A 7,718-nucleotide genomic window follows, 5' to 3' on the forward strand; every position below is an offset into this window, starting at 1 on the left:
CATCTGTTCAATAAACCGACTAGGACAACTACTACATCTAGTACATGTATTGATAATGTATTCTGTAACGCCGATTGGGCATCAGAACACATAATAAATTTGAGATCTGATCACACGGGTCAAATGGTTACATTTCAATTTCAAATCGAATGTGTTCCTACGACAACCTATAATTATAGACCAATCACTGCTGACAGGGTCGAGCGCTTTAGAGAGAATATAATACACGACAAAAGAACGTTTTCATTCTATGATAGGCTTAAAGCAGATCAAACAGTAGATGGTTACTTTTCAGATTTATTTAGTTTAATAGCTGAGGTATATGAACATACATTTCCAGTAAAGACTGCAAAGCGTAAACATAAGCTATACTTTAACAATTGGGCTACAAAAGGCATTCGAGTAAGTCGAGACCACTTGTTTGAACTCTATAACTTGAAAGCTACATTTTGTGATCAGTCTCTAACTGAATTCGTAAAAAAATACTCGAAAATGTTTAAAAAAACTCTGTATACACGCTAAGTCAATGTATTTAAGCAATAGGGTTAAGTCTTCCGGCAATAAATCAAGACAACATGGGCGGTCATCAACAAAGAATTGGGTGAATCAAGAGTAGGGAACACTAAAATGGAGTTAGTTGTCGATGGTGTGACTCTTAATGAAAATATTGACATTGCAAATGAATTTGTAAATTTTTTTGCTAAAATCCCTGCTGACACGACCAAATCTCTAAATTCTGATTGTTTTCTAAACAATCAGAGCTAAACGATTTCTAAACGAACATGTGGTAGAAGGTCCTATTTTTAAGTTTCACCACATAACTGTACTATATCATATTAAAACTTACAAATCTTTAAAACTCAAAAAAAACCAAGGAAATTTTTGGACACTGTGCAATTACTCGATACGATCATATATTTATTTATTTAAAATTTTAAATCAGGCAACAAGGCCCATATTACAAATACCTTACAGACTAACATACATATATATATATTATAAACTTAAAAACTAAACACTATTTATGCAACAAAACGGCGTGGCTCCGTTGAATCGGCTGTTCTTGTGTCGGATTCGGCAGTTTGCCCCGGAACCTCCGAAACACGACACCTTTCGGCCAGAAGTCGGCGCACTCGATGGTCTCTTGCAGCGGTCGCGGCACGCGCACCACAAAAGAGTTGAAGTGCACGTAGTGGCGCGATCGAAGCTGGAACACCCTCAGCGTGTAACCGGTCTTCTGGTGTACGTACTCCACCACTTCAGCAGCCGTGGCGGTGTAGTGCAGGCGCGACACATATAGCGCCTTACTCGGTGTAGCAACCCGCAAGCCAGAGTTAGCCGGTTCGGCGGTACCACACTGAGTCTTACGAGGCGCCGTGCGCGCCTTCTTCTTTCTTGATACCAGTGTGAAATCCTCCTCATCCACACCAACATCTACACATCATATACATCATAGCACCTCATTTTGTCATATCTTTAATTTATGTGTCGATAGTGGTACTTTTCCTGAATTATTCGATAGTTAGTCGATAGTGGTACCTACTTTTCCGGCAAAATAGCAAAATTATCCCACTGTTCAAATCTGGGGACCCTAAAGAGCGTACAATCTTTCGGCCGGTTTCAATTTTGCGAGCTTTGAGTAAAGTATTTGAAAAAAATATCAAACTGTAGTTTGGCTTGTTTTTAGGCTCCACTTTTTGGTCGTAGCCATTGATTGTAGTCTACGATACCGATTCTTATTTAAGAATTAGTTCTTGTTTTGATACGACCTTGACGATAGTTCACAGATTGGCGTGGTGTTGGCGAAACGCACCAGAATCACTGAAAGTCTAGTCAATAGATATCTAGCTGTCGATTTTTGGTGCTCTTGAGTGTACTGTGGGTCGTGTTAATACAAGATCACGATAATATCCTAACCACAACAAATTGATACATCAGAATCAGCTACCATTACCCACTCTAGGTTAGGGTGATTCACTTTTGTATGGAGAAAAAAAAGTTGTAATATTTTTCCTGACTTTGCTCACCAATGGAGTCTCCCCACACTAAAAACTATCTATTTCAATTTTCAAAAGAATCGAATAACGTTTAGAGGTTGCACAAGTTGAAAAGGTAGAGTGAGAACCCCATACATTGCGTGAAAATGAACTATGTTCTAAAATGACAAAATATAATGATCTAATACTAAAATCGAATGAGAAAACTGAATTTTGCGTCTAAAACACGATAAAAGCACTTTTCCTTTGGAAACAGGTGGAAAAACTGGAAAATCTTAAGTAGAACATTTATCGAGTAACCAAAATCCAAGTTTACTACTAATTTTACAATTTATTTATATGTAGAAGGTTCAGTATCACACTACTCTCCGCTTTGATGGTAGCCGCTTAAACCATTTTCTACCCTCCGATGTAGAGTCGTTGGTTATTTGAAAAATCTTTGTTGAAGTTGTGCAACCTCTAAATGTTTACCGATTATAATTTTTTTTAACGTATAATATTTTCTTATCAGTTAGAACAAGAATTCGAGCAAAGTCAGATGAAAATCGAAAATTCGGAAAAATAAAACACCCTACTCTAGGTATACGTTTGTGTTATAATCCACGGGTTTTAACTATCAATATCCTATTACTACGAGTCTTAACTACATACATAGGTGTATAGATTGACAAACTAAATCGGGAATAGAAGAAGAACTAAACGAAACACGTAGTATGTACTAGTTTTTATTCAGTAAGGTATAGATAAGTGTGTGTTAACATGATGCATGCTCTGCCAAGCCGGGCAGATTGCATACATTTGTTACTTTCTAGCAATGATACATTATTTTGGCATAATTAGTTAATCATGTTAACATTGAGATATATTTGGTTACGAATTACACATAGCTGTACTATGCCAAATAATTTACAAAATTTTAGTTATCGGTACTTAAATATCCAATTTGTAACTCAAAAACTTCAATATGTATTTGCCGTATTTTCTATTGACAAATTAGTCCAATTATTTTTATTTTTAATGGGTCCAGACTATAAATACATTTATACAGTAAAGACTGAAATAGGTATTTATAGTCACAACCCGTGGATTGACAACTCACTGAGCAGTAGCTCCACATACATTTAGCCTTAACAGCCATTGGAAAAGAATTTGCAATATTACGTGTAAATACGGTAAACCACTGAAGAAGTTATAATATACTGGTAACTTGACAAGACTGAGTCACATACATGCCTAAAGCACAAACATATACTTAGCGTGGGTAATGGTAGCTGATTCTGATGTATCAATTTGTTGTGGTTAGGATATTATCGTGATCTTGTATTTAACACGACTCACAGTACACTCAAGAGCGCCAAAAAGCGACAGCTAGATATCTAATGACACAACTTCCAGTGATTCTGGTGCGTTTCGCCAACACCACGCCAATCACCGTGAACTATCGTCAAGGTCGTATCAAAACAAGATCAAAACCAGAACTAATTCTTAAAAAAGAATCGGTATCGTGGACTACAATCAATGGCTACGACCAAAAAGTGGAGCCTAAAAACAAGCCAAACTACAGTTTGTATCTTGATTTCATTACTGAATGAAGTGCTTAAGAGGGGAGTGCATTTTAAAAATGGTTGATCTCTAACATCGCTCTGCTGCTATCGGAGAAGACCGGTAAAAGCTAATCGTAGATGTCACTCTCGACGATGGTACTGCCTTTTGTACGGATTTTGACAATGCCTTAAACAATACATTAGTTGCCTTCCTCATTATAGCAATTTCATTTTTTTACGATAACTAGAGAACTGTAGAACTTACTGACCCTTTTTTGCGCTTAAATGAAAGGTAATTAAATTTGCTACAACCTTATTCATCGCAATATATCTCATAGCATGAGCGGTTGTGCCGATATTCGTCCTGATATATAGGAAAAACTAAAAATTTTATTCTAAGGAAAAAAATACCCTTTTTTAAAGTTCCATATCTCATGAACTATTTAACATGCGGCGCTGTACATGGGCTTAAATTGTTTCAAATTTAATGCTTTTTTAACATTACATAGCAAGTTTTGACCAAAAACCCATAGTTTTATAATAAAAGGACAAAAACTGCAAAAACTCCGAAATGTTTGCAGTTTTTTGCAAATTACGCAGGGAGCACAACTTTTTTTTGCTTGCAAAACATAGTTTCACATTCCTCCAAGGACTCCAAACAACATAGAAAAAATATAGAACTACATCACGCATTGTTTTATTAGGACATTTTTTTGTAAGATTTGACTGATGTAAAAGGCCGGTCGACATTTGATGCTACAGCATGTCTTTTGAAACGGATATTTGATGCCTTGATTGATTCGTGTGATGCTATAGGTGTCTTTTGCGACTTGCCCAAGGCGTTCGATTGTGTGGACCACTCGACATTGTTGGAAAAACTTAGCTATTATGGCGTCTGAGGTAGTTCTTTATTCGATCTTATTTGTCTAAAAGGACCCAGTGTGTAGAAGTTCAGGGGTGCAAATCGGTCGAAAGGTTGGTAGAAATGGGAGTTCCCCGAGGGTCTATATTAGGCCCTTTTCTATTTTTGACCTATATTAATGACTTACATGTGCTCGAAGGTTTAACGGATACAGTTCTTTTCGCTGATGACACGTCTCTCTTGTTTAAAGTGCCCAGAAACAGTGATACTGCTGAGACTATCATAAACCCGGTCTTGCATAAGACATTGACTTGGTTTACCACAAACAACTTGCTTCTGAACCCGAAAAAGACTAAATGTATCCGGTTCTCCACTTGCCGTCAGCAAATAGGCCACAAACCCAATTTGATTCTCGGACAGGATGTTTTAGAGTTTTCGGAAAGCACAGTTTTTTTAGGTTTAACTATCGATTCAAAACTTCAATGGGGATCGCACCTAACTAGCTTAAGTAGTAAATTATGTTCTGCTGCCTATGCCGTTAGAAAAATAAGATAAATAACAGATGTAGATACAGCAAAATTGGTTTATTATAGCTATTTTCATAGTCTGATGTCGTACGGAGTCCTACTGTGGGGAAGAGCTGCAGATGTTGAGAGCATATTTATTCTTCAAAAAAGAGCAGTGTGATCAGTTTATAATCTAAAACCACGCACGTCGATAAGAGATCTTTTTAGAGACGTAAACATTATCACATTACCATCGCTCTTTATTTATGAAGTTATTATGTACGCCAGGAAACATTATGAGGAATTTCCTAAAATTAGTTACATACATAAGTTACATAACTATAATACGAGAAACAAAGGAAAACTTGCGGTGCGGCGGTTGCGATTGGCAAAAGTTAGAAAGTCATTTGTAGGACAATCGATCCATTTTTACAATTAAATACCTAGAGTCACATAACAGATTTACCATACCATCAATTTAAAAGAGTTGTGAAAACCAATTTAACTAAGAAAGCCTACTATAACATATTATTTAACTGATAAAAATGTTTGGGGTGATTGTGATATTGTAACGTAATAGTACATTATTGTCGAGGCTCGGAAGTAGCTACTTGCAGGCTGAGGATTCGTTTTAAACGGACGACCTTGGGAGTCCGTTTAATTGAATCCGAAGTCAGCAAGTAGCCTTCCAGCCGAGTCATATATAGTGCTTTTCTCAAAAATGGTGCAAGAAATATAAATATCATAGAAATATTTTACAAAAGCAACTTTCTTACGTATATATTTTCACAGAAAAAAGTAGAAACAATTGAAAAAATTAGCTTTGCCGCCTTTTTATTTTTTTAATAAAAAAATAGAAGTGTATTTTTCTGCCGAAAATACGCCAACCTATTTGAGACAGCTAAATAGTCGCGGTACTAATCATCTGTTTGGCTGTTTAATGGGCCTGTGCCTTCATTTGATATGGCCATTTCAACTTTTAAAAAGTTTGGAACTCGACAAATAATGGAATTTGTATGCAACATTGCAGTCCCAAAATCGAGACTGCAATGTTTTTAACTTTTTAATTTTTGACTGACCATAAACTACGCGCTTCGCAACCTATTTTTTAAACGGCAAAGTCGACTTTGCCGTCCATTTTTGAGAAAAGGTAGATTACTGTCTGTATAAGTGTTTAATTACGAGTATTACTACTAATAAATAATAATACAAACTGATATGTAACAACAATGTATTGTACACGACGGACACAAGTGTATCTTGTATACCTACCTATGTGGGAAAATAAATAAATATAAAATATAAATATAAAAATACTCTTTATTGCACACCTCATTACAGAAAATAAAACAAATAATACAGGAAGAAGAGGTTAAACAACAGGCGGTCTTATCGCTAAAAAGCGATTTATTTATATTAATGACTTGAATATTTGACATTAATGATGACATTGTCACACTTTGTTATTGCAAATACCAGGCAGAGTTAGCTTGGGCCGACTCTCACATAAATGGCAGGAAAATTTCACACGAAACAAAAAAATATTTCATTTTGAAAATTGAATTTTCAATTTTTTTACACAAATATCCTCTGTTTCCTGTACATTTTTCCAGAAACTTTCGATTACACATCAGTAGAATTACTAATCCCACGCAGACGAAGTCGCGGGCAGACGCTAATATAAGTACATAGTTAGTACAACAATGATTACTGACGTGCCTGATGACAAACACATACAAGTGACAGGTGCGACAACTACGAGTATCCTGCTGAGTATATACTGTATACATGGTGTGTCTGACCATGGGGCTTTAAATCCAGGGCTTAATTTTACTCGCTAAACGGAGCTACTTTTGCTATGGGACCAACCCTAAAATCGGAGATAAATTTTTGGCTTTTCCATAGAAAACGTCGGCATCTGATCAGCCAAAATGTATGAAAACGTAAAAATTTTTTTCGTGATTTCGGGGTTGGTGCCATAGTAAAAGTAGCTCAGTTTAGCGAGTAGAATCGAGCCCTGGATTTAAAGCCCCATGGTCAGTAACACACAGTATAGTGATCGTTGTTGTGTTTGTCAGTGACACACAGACAAACTCACGCGAACAGCCACTTGATCACGCGCAGGAACCTCTCACTGAAACTGCAAAGTTGAGTGCTCACGGTTATGGCTAAATGTAGCCACTACTGCATAAGTGCATATATGTAGTTATGGTTTCCACGGTGATGTGTTAGAGAGGGGCCGTAACACCAGGAAATTAGAAGGAAATAAAATGCATGGCAAATAGATCAAAGGCGCGTTGTCTTCACAGACAATTTTACTACAATATAATTGAGATCAACTATTTTAATTACTCTTCTTTACATGGAATTTAAAAATTCACGACGGAGTATTTTTAAATAGTACACGGTTCCTTCTGAGTCTCTAAAAATTATTCTACTAACTGTTCAGTCATTTCTCTGAAAATATCGATAGGAATTAAATGATTATTACTAGTATCGTCAGGAACGGAACGCCGAGTAAAGGATCGGCCACACCGCTACTCACAATACGGCGCCGGTACGGAATCGCAGTGACGTGCCGTAAGCGTCACGATGTTGTCGTTTACGTCGTGACGTGTCTCATGCGACACTATGATGAGCCAGCGTAATATGTTGAGCAGCGGTAACGTCGTGCGTGCGGTGATGTCGTGACGGTGACGGCACGTGCGTGCGGTGATGTCGTGACGGTGACGGCACGTCCCCGCGATTCCGTGGCGTCACTGTATTTTGAGCAGCGGTGTAGAGGGTGTAGAGGGCATGCGATAAAATC

At 37.1% G+C, this 7,718-nt stretch overlaps 1 protein-coding gene across 7 annotated transcripts in view; it reads right to left on the reverse strand.

Moving 5' to 3' along the window:
* LOC134802907 (uncharacterized) overlaps window positions 1-7,718 on the reverse strand; it is a 69,119-nt gene that overhangs the window by 27,004 nt on the left and 34,397 nt on the right. The window lies entirely within an intron of this gene.

This window comes from Cydia splendana, chromosome 25 (genome assembly GCF_910591565.1).
Source record: "Cydia splendana chromosome 25, ilCydSple1.2, whole genome shotgun sequence".
NCBI classification, from domain to species: domain Eukaryota; kingdom Metazoa; phylum Arthropoda; class Insecta; order Lepidoptera; family Tortricidae; genus Cydia; species Cydia splendana.